The sequence below is a fragment of the Crotalus tigris genome, unplaced genomic scaffold (genome assembly GCF_016545835.1).
Source record: "Crotalus tigris isolate CLP2741 ecotype Arizona unplaced genomic scaffold, ASM1654583v1 scf7180000018073.2002930, whole genome shotgun sequence".
Lineage (NCBI taxonomy): Eukaryota > Metazoa > Chordata > Lepidosauria > Squamata > Viperidae > Crotalus > Crotalus tigris.
Genome location: NW_024096808.1, coordinates 1170908 through 1194380, shown reverse-complemented (window position 1 = coordinate 1194380; position 23473 = coordinate 1170908). Strand labels below are relative to the sequence as shown.

Genomic DNA, 23473 nt, shown 5'->3' with positions numbered 1-23473 from the left:
TGACTACCTATCTATAAGAGATAGGATATATTTTCAGTAGACCAATCACATTTGTAAAGCTGAAGTTAACCAAACAGCCAAGCATAGTATTTTAAGGAAGTAGCAGAATCTCATAGCTGGTGATCCTTTTTATTCTTTCAATCCCTAGAATTTTTCCTGTGTTTTCCTCCTAATCATGACAGTGTTTGTGTGTAGATAACATATATTCAGCAATAAGTGGTGTATTGAATTTAGCTTTGATTGGAATCAGGAGTTTCCTGGGTTTCTTCTGTTCTTCTTGGAAAAGAGTAACTCATTTCTTCTGTAACTTTCTGACTGATATACTGTACTGTAACTTCTAAGACTTCACTAAGAGCTTGTAAGAAGGTTAATATTATTAAATCAGACATCTCGACATAATGTGGTTTTGATGAATTGAGTAAGTCCAGTATTCTATAGTGTGCTGAACTATCTTGTGATAGTAATGAAAATCCTATTATCTTAATGGCTACCCCTTCCATTCATTCCATCTACACTTTTTGAATACCATACTGTATTAGAAATACAATGGAATGCTCACAGAAAAAAATATTTTCTTGAACTAGATCAAGAAACTAGATCACACTTTTCATTTAATTCTTTTTATAATTAGTTTTTTTTTTAAAAAAGGAACACATAACCTAAGTCATAAAATGACCTTTCAGCAAGAAAGGGAAAGCTGGAAGTTGGAAAAGCTAGAGGTTAACATTAAGAAACAGTAGAGTTGATGTATTTTTTATCTATCTGTCCATCTGTCTAACCATCCTTGGATAATACAATATTCAGAGACATCAAAATGACATAAAAGACTACACAAGCTTTTCCATTCCCAAACATTAATTTTCTAGGGATTTTTATGTTTCTGAGATGCTGTTTCAGTGACAGTGATGGCTGTAACTAATCTATCTATCTTGTTTCAGTCTTCTTTCACTCATCACACATCTTTGAAAAAAAGCTTCGCTGTAGCAATCCAACATCAGTTAATTGCATGTGCACATATATTATTTTGCCTCAATGTTGCATATTGATATTATTACAACGAAGCACTTTTTGTGGATAACTAAGTGAATGATAGTAAACTACTACAGGGTGAGCTGAGTCTCTCAGACAGCCTGTCATGACTCCCTTGAATTTGCTTTCTATCTTCAAGTATTATGGCTGTTATTAATGTGGAAGGCAGACATAACAGCTAAAGTGGACATTTTTGGCACATAGAAATAGAAGGGAGCACCATCTTGCCTTTTGCCTCAAGCAGCAACCTTGATTAGTTCTATATTTTTGTTCAGATAGATATATTCAATGAATACAGGAAGAACAAGGATGACCTTTCCATGACATCAAGAGATGCTTACGGTTAATAGATGTTGGTCAGGAATGCATGAATAATTTATAATCATGTGCTTGGAAAGCTCTGTGGACTTATCTGCAAAAATGTGTGCATGTTGGGGTTTTCTCATAGTTGGGTGACTTTGTGGTAGCTGGGGTGATTAATTGCTTTTCTTTAAAGGGGCCTGTTGAATGGGATGTTTCTTGAGTTTTTGGCCTCCTTCTATACTTTCCATTCTTAATTACACCCTCTAGATGAGCATAGGAAGGAAAAATATGCAGGGGATAAGACAGCATAAGAAGGAGTGATATTTTACCCAATGCAAATTTAGAACTGCAATAAATAAAACAAGAATCTCTTATAGAACAAATACAAGTAGTTGAGACAGTCATAACATCCAAATACTGTGTGTGATATGCATGGGTGGATACATGTACACAAATATACACATTCACATCAACACACACACACACACAACTTTGCACCCAGAAGATGAGTTGTGCATCAGATTTAGTGTATAGGTGCTTTATGCTGCTTCAAAACATATGCAGACTTGAATCATTTTGCAAGTGGTGAAAAATAAATATGCCATTTTTGGTTTTGGGTATCCTGTTAACACTCCTAGATGGAATGACAGTCAGCCTACACAAAGTCATGGTTGTGAGAAAAATGAACAACTTTAGAAAAAAAACACACCAAGCTCCTCTATTGTAAATGAAAAGTAGGTAACAATATACCCATCATACTTCAGTAATCAGTACATACTTTACATATTTTTTCTGCTGCAATATCTCTGTCTTACTTCATTTTGTTTAGCTTTGCCAGTATGAATTCTGAAGGCTGAAGTCTTTGCATGCTATGGAGAAGATAAAATTCTTAGAGCACTTGGTGCCCAGATGGCCTTTGGGGAAATGCTCAAAATTGCTTATTGAAATATGTCTATATCTATTAAAATATAAACTGAAAAACAACTGGACAGTGACTGGAATTACATTGGAAAAGAAGTCCATTAAAAGGCCAATTAGAATCAACCCAAAAACACATTTGAAATTTTAATTATTAGTTTATTCTTAATCAAATTTACATAACCATCTATCTCACAAAACATGATTCTGCGTGGCGTGCAACAGTATGTGGTCATTTTAACTGCTATTTGAAAATAATGTTTACATGATCTTATAATCTTTTCTCAATTAATTCTGAGCCTCTGTTGTATATAAGCTTTGACAGACTTGAAAAGAGAATAATTATGATTTGCTTGACACTTGTATTACATAGGTCACTAGCAACATTTGTTAAGTTTTTGTTAATTTGTTATTGTACTAGCTAAGTTTTTTTTAATATGGATATAAATGAATTTTAAAAATCAAGGCAATCTTCAAATGTTCCTAATGAGATAGAAAGATGGAAATATATACAATATATAGTGTTTCCCTATTCCTCTTACTATTATCCTTCCATTCTGGTGGATAAGAACTACCCTAGTAACATAATTTATTTTAATGCTCAGAATCTATCTTATATTTATCATTACATCAATACAAACTTATACCCTAACCTAAAGATTTGATTTCAGCATAAAAAAAATTACCAGGAATCATGAAACTTAAACCTAATGTCATTTGTAATTCTAATTTGGGACCTTGCCCTTTTCATCTCCATCCTTCTGCAGTCAATGGAGATGATGGAAAAGTGCTGGATAGTGAGTGGTTAATGAGCATATCCTGTTTCTCCCTCTTGACAGTGCCTGAATTGGATATTTATCAGGTACCAACAAAAAAATAATTGCAAGGTTTTATTTGAGGAGGTGATAAGCCACCTGGGAAAGCCAAGGGAAATCATCAAAACAATTAAAAAATGAAAATTAGAATATTTCGGACGTGTGATGCGACACCCAGAAAAATACGGCATACTCCATTTAATCCTCCAGAGAAAGACTGAAGGCAAACGAGGTCCAGGCAGAAGAAGAACACCGTGGCTTCAAAATCTAAGCGACTGGCTTGGACAAAACTCAGCAGCACTTTTTCATGCGGCTGCTGATAAAAACAGGATTGCCAACATGATCGCCAACGTCCGATAATGGATATGTCACAACAACAACAAGAAGGTTTAATTTTTTTTTATTTTTTTTTACAATGAAGCTCTGAAACTTTTGTAACTATATGGCTTTGAATAATCTTGTTATTACCTAGGCACTTGATTGCGGAGTCTGTGGGTGCCAGTCTTATTATGCCAGTGTTTTTATCTTTTAAAGTTATCTCTTTTCACATCAATGGATTACAATGAAGGGGATGAATAATTACCTACAATACATATATGGAATACATTTAAAATGAGTCCAGTTCTCTTGAACTACTAGAAAATTGTCATAAGAACTATATCAAGAAATGATATGGTCTGTCATCTGAGACTGCGGTATTATAATAATTGTTACTATCTAATAAAAGCAAAAATGTTCCTTCCTATTTATGGTAACAATAAATGTTAATGGTAAAGACTTTATAGTGACTATTGAACAATAGATGGCACTCTCTTTCTCTTATGCTGTATTGGAGTTTGGGGAACCTAATAAGTGCAAATATGAATAACTTCATATGATCAGACCATTAACAGTGGCAGCTTTTGCCTAATTTTTTCCCCAAAGTTTGAATCTAAAACATATTTATCAATATAGGGTAATAAAAAATCCAGTATAGTCAAATAAAAATTGCTTTTCATAAGAATTCTATTAGAAATCTTTGATAAATTTTATTGTCCTAGTCTCATAGATCTCCATACTAGGTATTGATTTGATAAATTCTATGGAAACAACATCTGGGTATTTATTTTACTTGTCTTTTCTACGCTTTCCCTGTTAGTTCAGCATAATGAATATGATTTCCATTCCACCTTCAAATTATTCTTGCAATGATGCTGTGAACTAGATAAATCTGAAAGATAGTGACTGGCTTAAACGACTCCTCCATAATGGATAAAGAAGAAAACAACAAACAAAGCAACATTGTCATTCCATACATTGCAGAAATATCTGAAAAGCTCAGGAGGATCTTCAGCCAACACAACATATGTGCACAATTTAAACCCAAGTATACACTGAGGCAGAAGCTTGTTCCCCCCCAAGGATAAAACACCCAGACACAAACTGAGCAACTGGTATATGCAGTACAATGCAGTGAGACATGTGCAGATCTACACATTGGGAAAACAAAACAAGCACTTCATAAACTCATGGCACAACATAGGAGAACATACCCATCAAGACAAGATTTAGCAATCCAGCTGCATTTAAAAGACAAAGGCTATTCTTTTGAAGGAAGCAAAGTCCACATTTTGGACAGAGAAGATCGCTGGTTTGAAAGAGGGGTCAAAGAAGCCATCTACGTCAAAACTGAACAGCCCTCTCTCAACAGAAGAGGAGGAATACGACATCTCCAGTCTACAACACATTCCTTTCAGCAGTTCCAAGAAGGCTCCACACCCATTTGCACTACTCAGATGGCCCTGAGTTCACAGATAAAAGTGGCCTCAACAATTCTCTAAAAGAATACAAATGACCAGCTGTCTGCAAGGAATATAACTCCTTCCATTCTCTACTATCCAGTCAGAGCTGAAGAAGCTTCTTGGATGAGAAGTGAAAAGTTTTCAAAGAAAGTCTAGTTGCCTCTTGAAAAAGTACCTTTGGGACAACCATGATTTGGATGACTGAGAGCCTCCCATAGACATTTGATTGACTTAAAGTCAACCAGTAGATTTTGTGTCTTCCTGGTCTTAGTCCAATGATTTAATTACCACACATATTAAGCAAGACAAATGCTGTTTACTTTCAGAGTGCCAACTATGCAGCTAGCAGGCTATCTTTAAGGATACATGAAGCTGTAAACATTTAATGGGGGCCAAACCACACTTCATTTCTTCCCATCCCCACCAGTCCTCACTTTTCTATTTCTATTTGCTTTTGAAGTTGACACTATGTGCCATGGCTTCTAGAGACTACTAAGCCCCCCTTTTTTATTTTTAGATTTTTCTTTGAACAACCCCATACACACAATATTGGTATCCTTGGATATGCTTCACGTCTGTGAGATACAGTCTCAGTTGGCAGCTGGGCTGATTTATTCCCATTCAGCATCAGTTTAACACAATGTACATTAAATTCTGTTAGCCAGTGGATATGCTGGAGCTTTGCAGAACAGGAGGGCAGGGTGATTTCTCATAGATGGGAAATTTTACTTCATCTTGCTTCATGCTTCTGACCTCTCCCCTATCTCTACAAAGGTTAAGGCACCATAGCTTCATGGCTATAATTTTTCCTGTTTTAATCAACTGAATAGCAACTGTGAGCATTCATATCTTCAGATGTCAGATAAAACAGACTATGGGCCAACTGTGGGAAATTGGTTAGATGCTGTTTCTTATTGTTCAGCTGAACAGCATCTAACCAATACCTCTTGTAATATTCTTTGCATTTTGAAGTTGATAGTGATGAGGACAAATGCTGGCTGGCCTAACGTTTTTTCTAATGATTTGGTGAGAAAAAAACTGTAGTAATAAATAAATCCCTTCCCTTTCCTTCTGGTTAATAATTCTCTCTTGCTGACACTCAGCTATATGAGTTCATAGTAGAAATATTGACTAACTCCTGAAGTCTACAACAAAACATTCTGAGGTATTTATTGTCTCTGTAACTGTGGAACTGTAGTGCTTTTTGTCAATTTCTGAACAAAGAAGGCAGTTGCGAAGTACTGGTAGAAAACATTTTAGAGTAAGCAAGTGTCTGATATTCTCCTTTTAAATGAAAATCTCAATGCCAATTTTTCCAGGACCCATAATCTTGCTCATGCAATGTAAGAATCTCATCAGTTTTGTGTTCCTTAGTTGTTGATGGTAGAGGAAAGAATACTTGGGAAGGGTAGAGGAACTGAGAACAAAAGAAGACCTGCAATTAAACAGTTTTGATCATTCCAACAATTGGAGGTGATAAAATGCATAAAAAGCCTCAATATATTTTTTTCTATCATAGAAGTATAAAAATAATTTTATTAAAAGTGGAAGAGAGAATAAAATTGCTTTGCATGGCATAGTTCATTGAGTTGGCTGATAATGTTTAGATTCCTTTGGCTGCCTGAAGAACTCTTTCCATTCATACTCATTTCCTTTGTCTTTATTCATCTCCAGGAACCAGCTCTTTTAGAATCTCTTTAGAGAGAATTTTTAGAAACCCAACTAAGGAGTTCTTTCTGTACTAAACAGTTTCAACCACAATGGAGTGTGCAGAAGGCTTTGTCTTTATCTTGCTGGACTGTCTTTTGTTTCTCCTTTCTTTGTGTGGATAGTACTTCCTGTCTGGAAAAAAAGAGAAAAAAAACAATGTCTATAGAAACATTTTTCTTATATACCGGTATTTAAAATATTGTGATATTTAAGATGATTTCTGGATATCCTGCAATCAAGCATGATGTGTATTCCAATAAGAAAGTAATTAAAAGATTCATTGGTATAATTAATTCTGTTCCTACAGGCAAGATCTATTGAGAGGAGCTGCAGTGACAGCAATGGAAATTATGACATCGGCTCTCCATAAGGAAGAGGATTCAGAATTTGAAATGATTAGTTGGATCAATATTTTCCATTGAATGCATACATGCATTCATGATTCAACATATGATTCAAATATTTGCCACTGAATACATAAACCAAACCAGTTATCATGTTTTCTGATTTATTGCACCATTCACTTCAATGAACTAATAACAAAAAAGAATGGAGAATTACACTAACATGTATAAAGAAAATAAGCACCATACTGTTTTTCTTTCTTAGTTATTGATGGATTTAATTTACTTTATATCTCAACTTTCCTCAGCAATTTAAAACATAGAAGTCCTACCTTCAATTTTTCTTCACAACAATCTTAGGAGGCAGCTTGTGGGCCTAATGTAACATTTTTTCCATCCACTTTCTTGGGAGGTAGATTTAACAGAACCCTTTAGAAAGAGGGTACTAACTCTTGCAGCTTAAAGTTGCTTTACATTTTTGCATCACTGTATGTCAGGGAACATATGCATCTATCATTTGGAGATCGTTGCATAGCTGTTACATTTATATTTCTGCAAATGTTAACGTTCTGGCTATGGGGCACTCAAACAACAAAGCACCAACAGAAAGTTGGATCAGCCAATCAGCATACAGGATGCACATGTCTGTACAATGAGTAGTTGAGATTTGAGAGGTGTGCATGTTGGCCAGTCTGCAACATCTGCAAACGATACCCATCAATCCCTTCATATAGTAGATATGAGATGATGCCTACATGCAGTTATGGACAAGTCTAAATCAAGTTTTAGGCATGGATGAAACACTTGAAACAGTGAAACACTGTTACACTGTAAACATTGTAAGGATCTATGCAGTAAAATTATGTCTGTAGTAAATCTTTCTGGTCACCTACATGGGTTATTATATGCAGGGCTTTTTTTTTGGTCATAGAACGCCCAGAATGGAATTCCGGCACCTTTTTTGGATGGAACCTTGCAGGGTAGGCAAGGCGGGTTGTATGACGCGTGTGAGTTCCCGCACTTTTTATTATTATTATTTACAAAAAAAGCACTGATTATACGTAATGGAGCTAGGGTGAGAATGGGGCTGACTGAGAGGTTTTGTGGAAGCCCTGCTGATCTATAGCATGAAGACAGTAAAAGATTGTTTGCTGCACTGTTGAGGGAGCTGCATTATCTGTTTCTCTGAGAACCCCTGATATCGACCTGTTACCACTTCTTACAGGCCATTACATTAAATTTTGCTACTGTATAGATCAGTGGTTCTCAACCTGTGGGTCAGGACCCCATTTGGGGTCGAACGACCATTTCAGGGGGGTCACCAAACAACGCAATCCGCCATTTTTTCCCCCTTTTCCTTAGCTGTGCTACTCCCTTTTATTCTATTGGCTTTTGAAAGCCAATAGAATAGACTCTCTTGAATAGAGTCTAATTCTATGGGCTTTCAAAAGCCAATAGGAATTGTCCAGGCTGTCTCTGCCCTGCTGAGCCCGCCAAAAGTCCCATTCTGCAAACGGTGCTGCACCAGTTGAGTAGTCCTCGACTTACGACTGGTTGGGGGTCACAGCATTAAAAAGGTTGAGAACCACTGGTATAGATGGTAGCAGCCTGCCTGTGCAAGTGTATAATAGCAGAGCTGGGGTGAGAATGGGGCTGGCTGAGAGGTTTTGGGGGGGGTTTTCCAATCCGGCAGGGAAATGAGGAGCTCCGGCAGCTGTTGTGGGTCTGGCGGCTGGGTGTGGCTCTGATCTCCTGCCAAAAAAACCTCCCTCTGGTCTCTTTCTCTCCCCCTTCCTGTCAGCTTCCTCTTCCCTTTTCTTCCCTCCTCAGAGCCATGCCCCACTGCCAGGCCCACAGCAGCTCCCAGAGCTCCTCATTTCCCTGCTGGATTAGCAAAGCTCCCGCAAAACCTCTCAGCCAGCCCCATTCTCACCCGAGCTCCGCTACATATACACTTGCACAGGCAGGCTGCTACCATCTATACCAGGGGTCCTCGGCAACTTTAAGACTTGTGGACTTCGCAAGCAAAGCTGGCTGAGGAAATCTGGGAGTTGAAGTCCACAAGTCTTAAAGTTGCCAAGGTAGAGGACTCCTGATCTATACAATAGCAAAATGTAACATAATGGCCTGTAAGAAGTGGTAACAGATCGATATCAGGGGTTCTCAGAGAAACAGGTAATGCAGCTCCCTCAACACTGCAGCAAACAATATTTTACTGTCTTCATGCTATAGAACAGGAGTATCAAACTGGGCCAGATGCATCACACACAGGCCACACCCACCCCAGGTCCACAAAGGCAAAAAATGTCACGATACGTCATGTGATGCAATCGAGTTTGACACTTGTGCTATAAAATCATTACACTAATTATCACTTTGGTGTAGTGGTTAAGTGATCAAACTTAAAATCGGGAAACTGTGAGTTCTAGTCCCAAAGCCACCTGAGTAAGCTTGGGCCAGTTACTTTCTCTCATCCCTTGAAGGAGTGGCAAATCACTTCTGAAAAAAAAAAATTGCCAAGAAAACTGCAGGGATTTGATCAAGCAGTCTGAGAATCAGACACAATTGAGTGGAAGAAAAACAAATCTGTATCATTATGTACTGTTTATTATTTATTGTCTGGCCATTTTAACTTTTGCAGTCAATTTTAAATTGCTGTCTTTGGATCATAATAGAAAATTAATTAATTAGAGTTAATTAATTCTATGTGGTAGGTAGGACTGACAGAAAATGGCTGGCTTGAAGTCATTCATTGAGTTTCATAACTGACAATTGGTCCTGCATCATAGAATATTTAAACGGTCCTGCTTATAGTTCAGTTGAGAACTTCAGGACTCAGCTATTCTGGGGCCTGTTTGTTTAATAAAAAAGAGTGAAAATGATTTACTTTCCATTCCTCCAACTCTTACTACAAGAACAGCTTGGGAGAAAGCTGTTTTTTCTGGCACTTCAGTGTATCTACCTGAACAATATTGATTTCTTGTATTTAAAATTACTTCAAAGTACGTTATTCATGACAAAATAATCACTAGAGGTAATAATGTGTTCATATGTACTGATACTTCTGGGGAAAGCAACCTTTGTATGATTAAATTCTCCTTGATGAGCCAAGGCAAAAGTTTCCTTTAACTCAAACCTGACATTTTGTTTAATTTCAAGTTTATTTTCCAATGGTAGGCATTTCAAATTCATGTTCTGCTAATCTCCCAGTCCTCTAAGTAGTGCCAATTTCAAATTCAATGGTTGACCTATAGATGACCTAATTCATCTATAAAAGTTAAAACAAGAGAGAAAAAGCATGCAGAACAATTCTTTCAAATCTTTTTAGCAACAGGAACCATACAAGATGTTTATATGATTCCCTCCCCCCCCCCCCGTGTTGCATAGTAATGAGTGTATTCTTTCATTTCCCTTTTTCTTATGTGACAGTATTGCAGTTTAGAATGGCAGAATTCTGAGTAGCTGTTAATCTCCCATAGGTATTTGTTGAGGGATTGTTTAATGTAATGCAATTTTTTTTTCATTGCAGTCCCTGGCCTGACCTGATCAGTTTTCAATCTTTCTTTTGCCAGCTTCTCCCTCCACATCTCATTCTGTTCAATTCTCCAAAAGGTAACCTGTTGATGGACAAATTGATGAATAGGTCTGAGCAACTTAATGTATTTTTTGATCTTTCCATAAGTTCCAAAAGATTAAAGCACATGAACACACATGCACACCCAGATGCACATAGAGCAAAAATAAGCTCCATATCCCCTTATTTTGATGTAATTTTATTAATAGCCTATGTGGCCCTTGTCATATAAAAAAGTAATTAAGAAAATGGTGCTCCCTGATCATTGAAATATTGCCCAGCTCTTTCTACTGTATATACTATGCAATTCACTATGAGTTAATGCCACTGAATTCAGTAATTCTTACTTCTAAAAGGAAATACATAATATTAAACTGACTAATTCTTTTCAATGAAAAGATAAATTATGTTTCCTGGAAATTGTGGGAGTTGTAATCCAGCACCTCTAGGAGATATTACATTGGAGATATGCACAGAAAAGCAATAGTGAACATAATTCATGGCTTGTTGCTTGTACTGCAAAAAATCTACAGATTTAATTGATTTCACATTTTCATATTAAATATAGGGTGGGCTGCATTTTGACTTCATAAACATATCTTCCTCTCTAGCTTCAAAAGAAAAAAAGAGGGTTTTTCTTAATGCTCTGTGGCTAAAACGTTAATCTGATTAACACAATGGGTGGTTGAATGAATGAAGGAATGGAGTGCTGAAGTCAGCAATAAAAATGTGGAACATATATCAAGAAAAAGCTGGACACATTTATGGGATAACTAAGAGAAATCTAAGTTTAATGACACAATGTGAGTTACTGAAGACAAGCCTTGATTTGCCAGATGGTTGCCTTTGCTGGATCTAATATAGTAGCACTTAAAATCCTTTTCATAAATTACCATAAGTATGATCAACATAGCATTTTAATTTTAATGGTAAAAATTAAAAATGTATATAAGCATATTACTCAACAGGACTGGACTCCAAATATTATTTTTCAATAAATTGAAAAATTCAGATTATTTCACATTGTTTTAATAAAGTGTTTACCACTCAAATTTGATTTCAACAGTGATGGACCCATTCTAAGCTAATAGCCCATGGCATGGGAAATACCAGATCTGCCACAATGAACTATGTTGCACTGGTATGGTGTGTTGCATTTGCTTTAATTGTTTAGCAACAATCATCACTGTGGATTCTCATCTCTATGAGTTGAATATCCACAATGTTTTACATGTAAAATGTATTGCTAATTAGAATGCTATCAGTTTTTAATTGAGTATGTGCCAACAAGTCAAAGGTATCTCTTAGCAATCACAAAGAAGTTGTTGTTTTTTTGATGATCACTTCTCAGCCTAGTCTAGGGGTAGGCAACCTTGGCTCTTTTATGACTCGTGGACTTTAATTCCCAGAATTCCTGAGCCATCTACCCCTGGCCTAGTCCTTCAGGCCCTCCAGCTGAACACCCTTTGCTGTTATAATTGAATTCATCCCTCTTGCTGCTGTTTGCCTTCTTTTTCTTTCTTCCATGTTTCATAGTATTAGAGAGCTAGAGCTTTGCATAATGTGCTTAAAACAATAATTTGAAGTTGGTTATCTGTACTGCAAGTAAAAACTCTGGCTAGATTTATTCAGTGATCCATTTGTTGGAATTTTTTTCTGGCTGTTTGTGGTATTCACAGGAGTTTTCTCCCAAAAAGTTTCAAAAACATTCATACTGTTTCTATTCTGCTTCTTCAAAGTCCAACTTTCACAACCACAGATTGTCATATGGAAAACCATTGCCTGCACAATTTGGACCTTTGTATGTATAGATATACCCCAGCAAATTAATATCTTTTTCAAGGCCTTCATTGCTGCTCTACCAAGTTCTAGTCTGTTGGGTGTTTCTTGACATTTTTTTTAAATATTAGTAATTGGTCCTAAAAGGTGGAAGGTGCCAATCATTTCAATATTTTATTGTCAATTTTAACGCTGGTGGCTGTACTAATATTTTTTACTCTAAGAATTCTAATTCACTCTGTTTGTGAATTTTCATTATTTCAGCTTACAGACTTTTCAGCTATTGGAGTAGAATAGAATAGAACAGAACAGAACAGAACAGAACAGAACAGAACAGAACAGAATAGAATAGAATAGAATAGAATAGAATAGAGCTGGAAGGGACCTTGGTGGTCTTCTAGTCCAACCCACTGCTCAAGCAGGAGACCCTACACCATTTCAGACAAATGGATTTCCAGTCTCTTCTTAAAAGCCATATTTGCTGGCATAAGGATATTGAATTATAATATGTGCATTCTATTTAAGTGTACATCCTTTGGTATGGGAATGATTGGCCTTTTCCAACCTGTTTATTTATTTATTTATTTATTTATGAGACTTATATACCGCTTTAAGTGCAAGCACTCTCTAAGCGGTGTACACCAGTAAGCAATGTATATATATATTTACATTGCCCCCAACAATCTGGGTCCTCATTTTACCTACATCGGAAGGATGGAAGGCTGAGTCAACCTTGAGCCGGTGAGATTTGAACCGCTGACCTGCTGAACACAGTCAGCTAAAGTGGCCTGCAGTACTGCACTCTAACTGCTGCGCCACCTCGGCGTTGCTGGCTGTGGAATTCTGGGAGTTGAAGTCTTCATGACTTAAAATTGTCAAGTTTGGGAAACACTGTTCTACTACAAGAAGTTCTTGTAGATAAGGAACAATTTCTAATGTATCTTTGGAAATTGATATCTCCACAATAGAGGACTTTAGAAGGTAATTTCTTTGTCTCAGTTACTATCTATCCACTGGAATTTCTTTAGTATATAAATTAGATGTTGGAAACTCCTTCAGTTATTCCAAAAGATTTTTTTGGTATACTTTATTTTTTTCATGTCTGTTTCCAACATGTCTTTGCAGATGCTGTTGTATCACTGCTTTTTATCCCTGTTATTCTAACCGCTCTGTGAAGTTCTTTGTTAAATTCTTTCCTGTCTTTCTTTCTTTTGGCTTATCTTCTTTTTTTGTCAATTTTCACTATTTGTTCTAGTATCCAGTGTGCTTTCTTCTGTTTCCTGGTTCTTTAAAATATGTTTTCACTCTCTGCTTAACAGCTTTTTAATTTCATTCCACATTCCTATTTCTCTATCAAAGAATTCAGAACTAAATGAGCTTTTGCATCTTCTTATATCAATAATATTATATAATCCATTAGATTTCTGTAGGATGATGTTAATGTAGATAGTCATAATTCTGGTTGTTTCAAGACTCCCTAGGTATTAGGGAACCTGATAGGACACAGCCATATTTACTGGTCTTTGACATCATTTTTTTTTTATTCCATTACTATGCATTGGGATCATTGCAATGGTGTTCATGGGGCTGTCTCTGAAGACTACTTGGAAGCATCAGTTAGTTCACAATGCAGTATCCTGATGATTAGCCAGGAATATATCTGATCTGGGCCTTATGCTGGTTTCCTGTTTGTTTTCCAGGTGCAACTCAATTATTAAATCCTGGGTGGTTTGGCATCAAAGCATCATCAAAATTTCTCCTCTAACTGAAATCAACCCACTTAATTTGTATGCCCCATGAGAAACTATTGGTGATCTTCCATTCCTACAAAGTTTTTCAATATTACCATCTACTCTGTGGGGCAGCTTTTATCTATAAATTATATCGACTCCAGCTCTAGTAATGTTTTAATGGAAAGTTCCTTCTATGGCAATATTTCAGAGTCAGAAGTCTAGTGGGTATCTTTAGAATGCCAGGACAATGAGTGAAGTGCAAGAATGATCAATGATGGTAAATGCTTTACTGGTAGCAATTGAATTTTAAAGATGCATTTAAGCTATGCTGAATGCCGTATTTGTACCTAGGATATAATTTCTTCTATTTTTTTCTTGAGAATTGTATGGCATGTGAGGCAAGCAAAATGAAAGTCTTTTTTACATGGATATTTGCTATTCCAAGCAACCAACAAAGCTCTATACAGAAGAAACAAACAAGATTCTTCAATGTCATTAGTCAGCATAACCTAGGAATTATTTATTTCCTAACTACATTGATTGAATCCTGACAATGAACTAATATGCATTGCTTGAATGAGGATAAATAAGGACAATACTCATAACATTTTTTAAGTCTTAAAAAAAGCGAAGGGAGAGGAGACAGCAATGACTGTCTCCAGTGATGATGTATTTTAGTCATTTATGACTTCCTTGTGTTGAATGGGAAGATCTTAATGGTAGTAACCACATTCGCATGAATGAATTTACAATCCTCTGGATAATGTGAAATTCTAATTGCATGGAGCTTCTAGATGTAGAGTCTCAATCTCACTATCAACAGGGGTAAGGAGGAAATGGTAAAAACATGACACTATTTCCTTTTTCCTTAATTACTGAAGAAAGTTTTAGTCTGGCATATGTGATGAAAATTTTGAAAATATTTTGACAACAACTTGACATGCTATAATAAAGGTCTGCCACATTTCTTCTATAATGCAAAAGTAAAATGGAATCCACAAACCCATGTTATTTCAACTCAAGCAACCTGTTTTCAAATATGCTCCTTCTACATATGATACTACGTTAGAGAAATAATTATAACAGCACAATAAAAATAGTAAAATGTCTTGGAATTATAATGGCCTTCAGGGACAGGAGGAAGAGCCACTGCCATGACAATGGTCAGATAAAAGAGGATTGAGTCCAGGGTAGAAATATAACCTGAGAAAAATTGTCAGATAAATCTTCCCTAATTCTCACAAAGATATAGGGAGGGGAGAAATAATTTCAGACTTGCAAGATTCTTTTACTGTATGTTTACAATAAAAGTAGTATTGGCATGCTACTTTGATTTCCTAATCTGGTGTACTTTGAAGAGTTGACAAGAAGTGGAAGGATCAAAATAATGGATGAAGCCAACCTTATCTAATGAAGCAGGTGAATATATCTATCGGTGTCTTCTCTCATGTCAGCTATAGAGTCCAAAACATACCTGTGGCACTGCAGAAAAGTTTTCAGAGATGATCAGATAACACATGTAAATGAATGTGTTATTCTTAAATGTAGTTCTTTGTGTCTGGAAAACAATGTACCTTTCTTTCATGGATTATGTATTAAAACAGGTTTGGATTATTCTGCTTTTGGAAAATATTACACAAAACAAGTTGTTTACATATTGTTATTTAAATAATATTCCTGACTAAAGTATAGCAAAAAGTTGGCCCGGGAGTCATATGTGGAATACTATACCAATATTACCTGTGGAGCCATCTTTACCCCATTACATTGACCTGTCCCATGCAGTCAGGCAGAGGAGATATGTTGCAGACCTTGCCAGTTAAAGAATTTTGAGTGATCGGCTCCAGGGAGAGTGATGTCTTTGCTGTTGGCCCCACCATTTGGAACATTCCCCCCCCCTGCCAGAAGTAAGCTGTCACTCTCTTGGCCTTTTGGAAATGCTTGAAGACTTGACTCTTTCCACCCACTTGGAGCCCATAGAGGGATGCGCAGCCATTGAGCTGAATCTCCTATCCTGAATCTTCCGCCCCTGTCTTTTTAATTATGAATTTTAATTATTTAATTCTTGTTTTTGATATTATTATATTTATATATAGTTTTAATGTTTTTATGCCTATTTGTACACTGCCGAATTTATAGCTCTATGAGAGAGATGTGCAGTCTCTAAATATGATAAACAAATAAATAAATAAATAGTGATCTCCCAAGTTTCCTAAGACAAAAGTTTAGACTTTTTCAATTCAGGAAGGGAAGCTTAAAGTTATGGGTCTACAAGATTCATTTTAAGTACATCTTCAAATTCCTGAAACCCTCTCCCAAAATAAGTCCTGCCACATGCAATTTGAATTTGGTCCTAAGTCCACTAGTCTACCTTACATGACATAACTGTGCCCCTCCTATTAGCTATGATTCATGTTTGAAATCTCAGGCTTTATTATCAATAATACTAAATTGCTAAAAACCATATTACATGAGAAGATAAAAATGAAATTATGGCCATAATAAAATTAGATGCACGACAGCATGATATAGAATCTTGTGGCGGCTGTTTATTAGGTTTCTCTAGCATTTGTGTCACCCATGTATATTTTGAAATTAGCCCTCCTGAGGTAAATGCATAAATATTAAACACCTTCATAAAACTAGGTCACTCAGAATGCTAGTAGAAAGACAGGAAAGGTAGACTTAGGAAAGCAAAGCACTTAGTCTCTTGCTGAAGATATTTTTTTATGTTGCCCCATGCACTCTCTGAACTGGCAGGGTTAACTAGCTGACAAATATATTTAATAAACATTTTGTGCACTTTGTTTGAAACTGATAATTTTGGAAACAAGTTTGGTGGTATTCTGGAATATCTGGAATAATAGTTTGGACTGCAGAAAAAACAACTGCAACCAGCTTGCTTTCCATTGAGGACCTATATCCTGCACAAACCAGAAAAAGGGCTGAGAAAATATCTACATAAAGTGTTTCAACTTCTTCTCTCAAGATGCCGCTATAGGGCATTGCATGTCAAAACAACTAAACACAGTTTCTTCCCCTATGCCATCACTCTGCTAAACACTAACTCCCACAGCACTGTCTTATGCCTAAAGATATTTAACCCTGCAGTAGGCTGTATTGCAATCATCCTTGTCATCTTCTCGTCTTTCCCATCTTCTCCCCTCCTCATCTTTCTCACCTTTCATCTTTCCTACTACCTTCTTCTATTGGTATATTATGATTTATCAATTGTTGTTTGTATCTTATGATTTAAGATTGTATCTTATGATCCATTATGACTTACTGTATTACTTTGTAGTTGTTTGTATGTACTCTGAGAGCTTATGCACTGGAGACAAATTCCTTGTGTGTCCAATCACATTTGGTCAATAAAAATTTTACTTTATTCTAATGTTGCATCCATATCAATAAGGATCCCCACAACTGATATCAGTTGATAGGCTCTATTTGGATGCACCCAACACCCTAAAGTTGATCTTTTTTTTTTTTTTTTGCTTGCACATCATGTTTGTGAGCTAGAAAAATAGTTCCCCCATCCCAATTTTTCCTTCTAAGGCTCTTTAACCACCAACTCTCTAATACAATCTTCCCTATCCAAAATTTTGCCTTGAAATGTTTTTCCTTTACATTCTTCTTTATGCACATAGAATCCTAGTCAATTTTATAGTTCGGGCAACTTTCTACATTTGAAAAGGGAATTACCTTCAAATACATGGTATAATTTTTTTTCATTTATTTAAAAAGTTTTTTATTTATAATACAATTAAAAAAAGAAAACATTGGACATGATGTAACATTCAGTCTGAACATTTCTATCAAATTATTTCTCCTCTTAAATTCAATTCTTTATCTCTATAAATATATATAAACTTTTTATACAATACTAAATACATTTTCTCTATTTGCTAACCTAGGAATATATATATTTCCATCTTGTTGCTAATCTATAACGCCAACAGTCCTCCTTGATTCCCACCAATGGTACAATTTATCCCAGATTTCAAAATATTCTGATCTGCTTTTATCTTTCAATTCCATCGTAAGCCTGTCCATTTCAGCACAAGACAGTATTTTATGCAGTATCTCTTCATCTGTGGGAGTTTCTTTGTTCTTCCATTTTTGTGCAAAAGCCATCTAGCAGCAGTCAAGACGTGCAACATCAAATAGACTATTCCCTTATCATACTTATCTGTGGTTATACCCAATAAAAAGAGTTCAGGTTTTAGCTCTATCTCCGACATTAATATTTCTTTCAACCATTTTCTTGTCCTATTCCAATAATCATGGGCTTTAGGACATTCCCATCACATGTGATAAGAGGTCCCGATTGCTATTTTACATTTCCAACATATAGGTGAAAGATTTGGCCCATTTTGGCTAACCTTGTGGGTGGGAAATGCCATCTGTAAAACATCGTATAAAGGTTTTCCTTATAAGAAGTGGCTATAGTGAATTTCCTGTTTCTTTCCCACAATTCTTGCCAAATATGTAAATCAATATTAAAGCCAAAATCCCTACTCCACATTAACATAGTTTCCTTGACCTGCTCTTCAAACATTACCTGGTCTAGAAGGTAGTGATATATTCTTTTAATCATTTTATCTTCGGTTCCTAATAATATTTTATCTAACTCTGTCAACTCTGTTTTTATACCCCAATCTTTTTTATCTTTCCTATATCTTGATTGCAATTGGAGATATGCCCACCATTTCAGTTCTAGCCCTTCTTCCTAAAGATTTTTCCTTGATTTCAATTCTCCTCTCTCGTCTAATATATTTTTGTATGTTATTACTTTCCCTAGTTGTATGAACATTGGATGTATGTGCATTTCCAATGTTGAAATCCAATTAGGAATTTGCATATAATTTTGTTGCCTGATTTTAACCCACACATCTATTAACGCTCATCTAATATAATGCCTCCGGAAGTACTGGTGGACCTTGTATTTCTCATCCTATAGAAATACATGATATAAATTGATGACATTAGCAATGGGGAGGGGAAAACAGTCTTCTAAATTCTTCTATGCAGGCAGAAAGAGCCAGTTTAGTGTTGTTATGTTTAAGGAACTGGCTAGAAACTAGGTGATTGTAAACTCTAGACCCATCTTAGGCATGAAGTCAGCTAGGTGACTTTGGCCTAGTTACTCCCTCTCAGCATCAGGAACAAGGCAATGGAAAATTACTTCCAAAAATCCTGCCCAAAAAACTGCAGGGACTTTTCCAGGCAGTTGCCAGGTCAACAATAACTCAAAAATACAAAACAAATTGATTATAAACCATGACATAAGAACACGAAGTGTCCAGATCTGGAAACTGAAGTTGAAAGATTATGGAATAAACTGGTTTTGGTTATTGGCACACTGGGTATCATACCCAAAAATCTCGCATGGCTCTTAGAAAATCTATGCATTGATAAAATTTCCATATGCCAATTACAGAAGACTACACTGCACATATATTGCACCAGTACATTACAACATGGTAGGTTCTTGGGAAGAACTTGATGCAGATGAAGGGCAACACAATAGGTCACAACTGTGATTTCACACTGTTGTTATAAAATCTTGGGATTGGCAGACAAAAATGCCAAATCCAGTCTAAGCATCTGGTTGACTGTGTGACCAATCATAATAATACAACAGACAGCAAATACCACCTCTACAAAGAAGCTGAAGAAACAGTGGACTACCTAGTTAGCTGCTGAAAGAAGATTATATGGACTGACTACAAACAATAGCATGACAAAGTAGCAGCAATGATGCACTGGAATATCTGCAGGAAAGACCTTTTCCCTCCAAGCAAGAACTGGTGGTGACCACAAATCAGCAAAATAACAGAAAATGAAAAATGTAAAGAGCTCTGGGGCTTTAGAATTCAAAGACCTGTCACATAACACCCCAAACTTAACAGTTGTCGATAAGAAATATATTAAAAAAGTCTGGATAGTGGACAAGACAGTACCTGGACACACAGGAGGAATAGAATAGAAAGAATTGAAGAAAATCACAAAATACAAAGATCAAATAGAACAACTGTGGCAAGAGAAACCAAAGACAGTATTAATCATAGAATGTGGCTTGGGTGTAATCCCAAAACATCTTGAGCACCATTTGAACATAATTGGCATTAATAAAATCACCCTCCATCTATTGCAGAAGGCAGTTTTATCTGAAACAGCATACATTCTGCAATGATACCTTTAGCACTATCAAACAACATCTGCCAACTAAGGTTCTTGGGAAGGACTTTATGGGTGAATAAAAATGCCAAATATATCATAAACAACTGGCTGACAGTGCACCAACCATATATGCTTGTAGAAAGATTTTCCTTCCCAATACATGCATATACTCTGCCTCTCTTTATTCAATTCTCTTATATTACTATTAATAAATGTTAATACTTGAAATAAAAAGATCTAAATCACTTTTCCTTACTATATGCTGGGGAATATTCTCTGTTTCCAAGGAGACATACCAAAGAGCTAGCAAGCAATTTTATTATTTTATTTTATTTTATTATTTTATTTAAAATCCAGTATTATTTATAATTTTCTAATGTTGCTTGCTTGTATTTATAGTTCTGCTCCACCCAAGGAAGGAATATTGGGTAAGTCTTGAGTTAGTTATAAAATAATAAAGATGAGATAATAATTCTAATCAATCAATCAATCAATCAATCAATCAATCAATCAATAATTCTGTTATTTTGGGGGGGCGGGGTCAGCTGTCAAGAAGAACGGGTGTGTTGGACAATTCTCCGGAGTGTCTAACACGGTTCCCAACTGTTTGACAGATCCTTTGGGGTCCCTAATTCCCTGGAGGGGGACTGGGAATAACAAGGCGCCCTGGGAAGTGGTTTTAATTTGTTTTAATTGTATTATAAAAAAACCTTTTTAATAAAAAAAAAATTCTGTGGTTGGTGGGGAATGAGATGAAGGCAATAATCAGAGAGCCAGTTTAGTGTAGTGGTGAAAGAACTGACTAGGACACAGTGAATTCTATGACTCATATACGCATGAAAGCCAGCTGGATGACTTAAGATCAGTCAACAACTATCTATCTATCTATCTATCTATCTATCTATCTATCTATCTATCTATCTATCTATCTATCTATCTATCTATCTACCATCTGTCTATCTATCTATCTATCTATCTATCTATCTATCTATCTATCTCTATCTTTATCTATCTTTCTATCAATCATCTATCTATCTATCTATCTATCTATCTATCTATCTATCTATCTATCTGTCTATCTGTCTATCTATCTATCTATCTATCATTGGTGCACTGCAGGGGGCGAACTAGCGTACACCAGCTGACTAGTGATGCTTGGGTTGCTGGCTCTTCCAGGCTCTTCCACTGGTCTCACCTCACCTTGCCTCATGTTGCTTTGCTCACATCTGGCCAGGTCCAGTGCCAGCTTCCACTCTCCACACAAACAAACACAGCTACATTTTTCCCACCCAAGTGGTACCCATTATCTATTTGCAATAGATAATGAACTGTTTGAACTGTTAGGTGGGTAGGGCAGCAAGCAGCAGGAACTCACCCCATCGTGCAGAGCCAGGCTTGAAACACTGTAGTGCAGACCATTTCTGACTGGCAGTTCCAGTGTTGTTAAACCACTATGCCACTGTGTCCCCAGTCCCCAGTCAACAACTATAACATGAGGACATGTTCTTTAATAATGGCATCTTCATGTCATTTTAGAGCAGGCATCTCAAGCTGCTGGCCCATGGGCTGGATGCATCATTCCAAAACCGTATCCACTCCATTGCTGGCAATGGGAAAAAAGTTCCGATACATCATGCGACATCATGTGATGTCACGAGTTTGACTTGCCTGTTTTAGAGGGTTGTAAGGATGACCCAAAATAAGAATAAGGTTAATAAATTGCAAAAATAATAAGAAAAGGAAATTGAAAGGTAGGAAAAAATGAGATAAATATGGAAAACACAATAACTTCAAAGAGTTGCTGGTAACCGTATGGTCAAGCTACAGTAAGTTACCCCCAGTTACCAGATGAATCTGTTGCTTGTGTTGACAGCCTTATGAGGAAATTGTGGGCAGCTGCCAATAGCCCTGCAATAAAGTTATCTGTTGTGTTCTGAACCTGCAAAGGCAGGCTCGGGACGTTGTAATGGTCCCGGGCAGTTGCAAGCTGCCCAGGACCAGACTGAGTGGCACCGGCTTTGTGCGCATGCGCGAGGTGCGGAAGCGCGCCAGAATGTTACCTTTTTGCCCGGGAATTCTATTAAAGGAGACAGAGAGGCCTGCGAGCTTCAGAGCTGTGTCAGAGAGAGAACTACTGAAATAAAAGGCTGTTGGAATTACAGAATGTACTCTATTCATTCGCCGTTGACTCGAGGACTCAACATTATTCATAGGGAAACTGTCCACAGATATTCCCCCTTCTTTCTGGTAGCTGGCACTAAAAAGGCATTTCCCAGTCTTCCTATCTACCTGCTTCTGGTAAAGATAGAGCCCTACTCTGCTTCATTCACAAGGAAGAAAAGATTTAGAAGGGTCTTCCGCACTTCCTTAAGCTAGCATATTTTTCCGCTGGCTTCCACAAAATGGTGCTCCTGTGCAGATTTACTTTTAGGCTTTATTTTAATTGGAAATAAACTTTGAAAATGAGGACATTTTTAAAATCTCACCCAGCATATCTCAATTAGATTAAGTTCTCATATAAGTAGAACTAATTGTTGTATCCTTTGTTTTTCTTTTCTACATTTATAATGGAGAATGTAGACATTTATTTTCCCTGTATACTTTCCATCAAATTATACAATTTGTGATCTTCCCTTGTTCCTTCCTGTCGAAATTTCAGGAAGCCATTTTCACATTCCTTTTATAAATATATAGATCTCTTCAAATGGTTAAACCTTTTATCTTGTTTATGTAGACAGGTCTTATACCATATACCAAAGATAAGAGGGATTATATTCTTGCCTAGCTTTCCAAATGTTTGCAAGAGAGTAAGATTGAGATAGAATATCTACAAAAGTAAGGGATTGATTTACAGTGCATGTTACATATAATAGTTATGATATATGAATTCTCTCTTTCTTGGATTTTGTTTTTTTAAAAATATGTCTCTATTCTTCACTTAAGTACAAAATGAATGACATGATCAGCCCTAAACAGTTAGCTACCCAGTGTGTAGATGGATGTGACTAACTTAGAATATACAATCAGGCATTTGCTGCATTAAAAACAAAAATAAAAACCTGATGTTTTGGGAGTACTGAGGATGAATTGAGTGATTTGGGCCTTGCAAAAACTTAAGGCATACCCATTAACCCTTTAAAATATGATTATTCACATTGAAAAAATGAGTCCAAACATTTCAATCCTTATAAAATTAGAGATATTTTCATATTAATAGTCATATTTTTTGAAGGAAAAACAGAAAAGATCATCCTGCCCTACTCTCTCTCCTGCCTGTTTTTGCACCTTTAATCTGGATAAT

General features: G+C 36.4%; 1 long non-coding RNA gene across 2 annotated transcripts in view; it reads right to left on the bottom strand.

Annotated features, from left to right (window-relative positions):
- Nucleotides 1–6577: 6577 nt before the first annotated feature.
- The window catches only part of LOC120309826, a 47673-nt gene continuing 30777 nt past the window's right edge, over nt 6578–23473 (bottom strand). Inside the window, exon 3 of one of the 2 annotated variants that reach the window (XR_005557199.1) lies at nt 6578–6688. This is a non-coding gene — a long non-coding RNA (uncharacterized LOC120309826). The remainder of the gene's footprint in view (nt 6689–23473) is intronic. The other variant, XR_005557198.1, reaches the window with a different exon arrangement.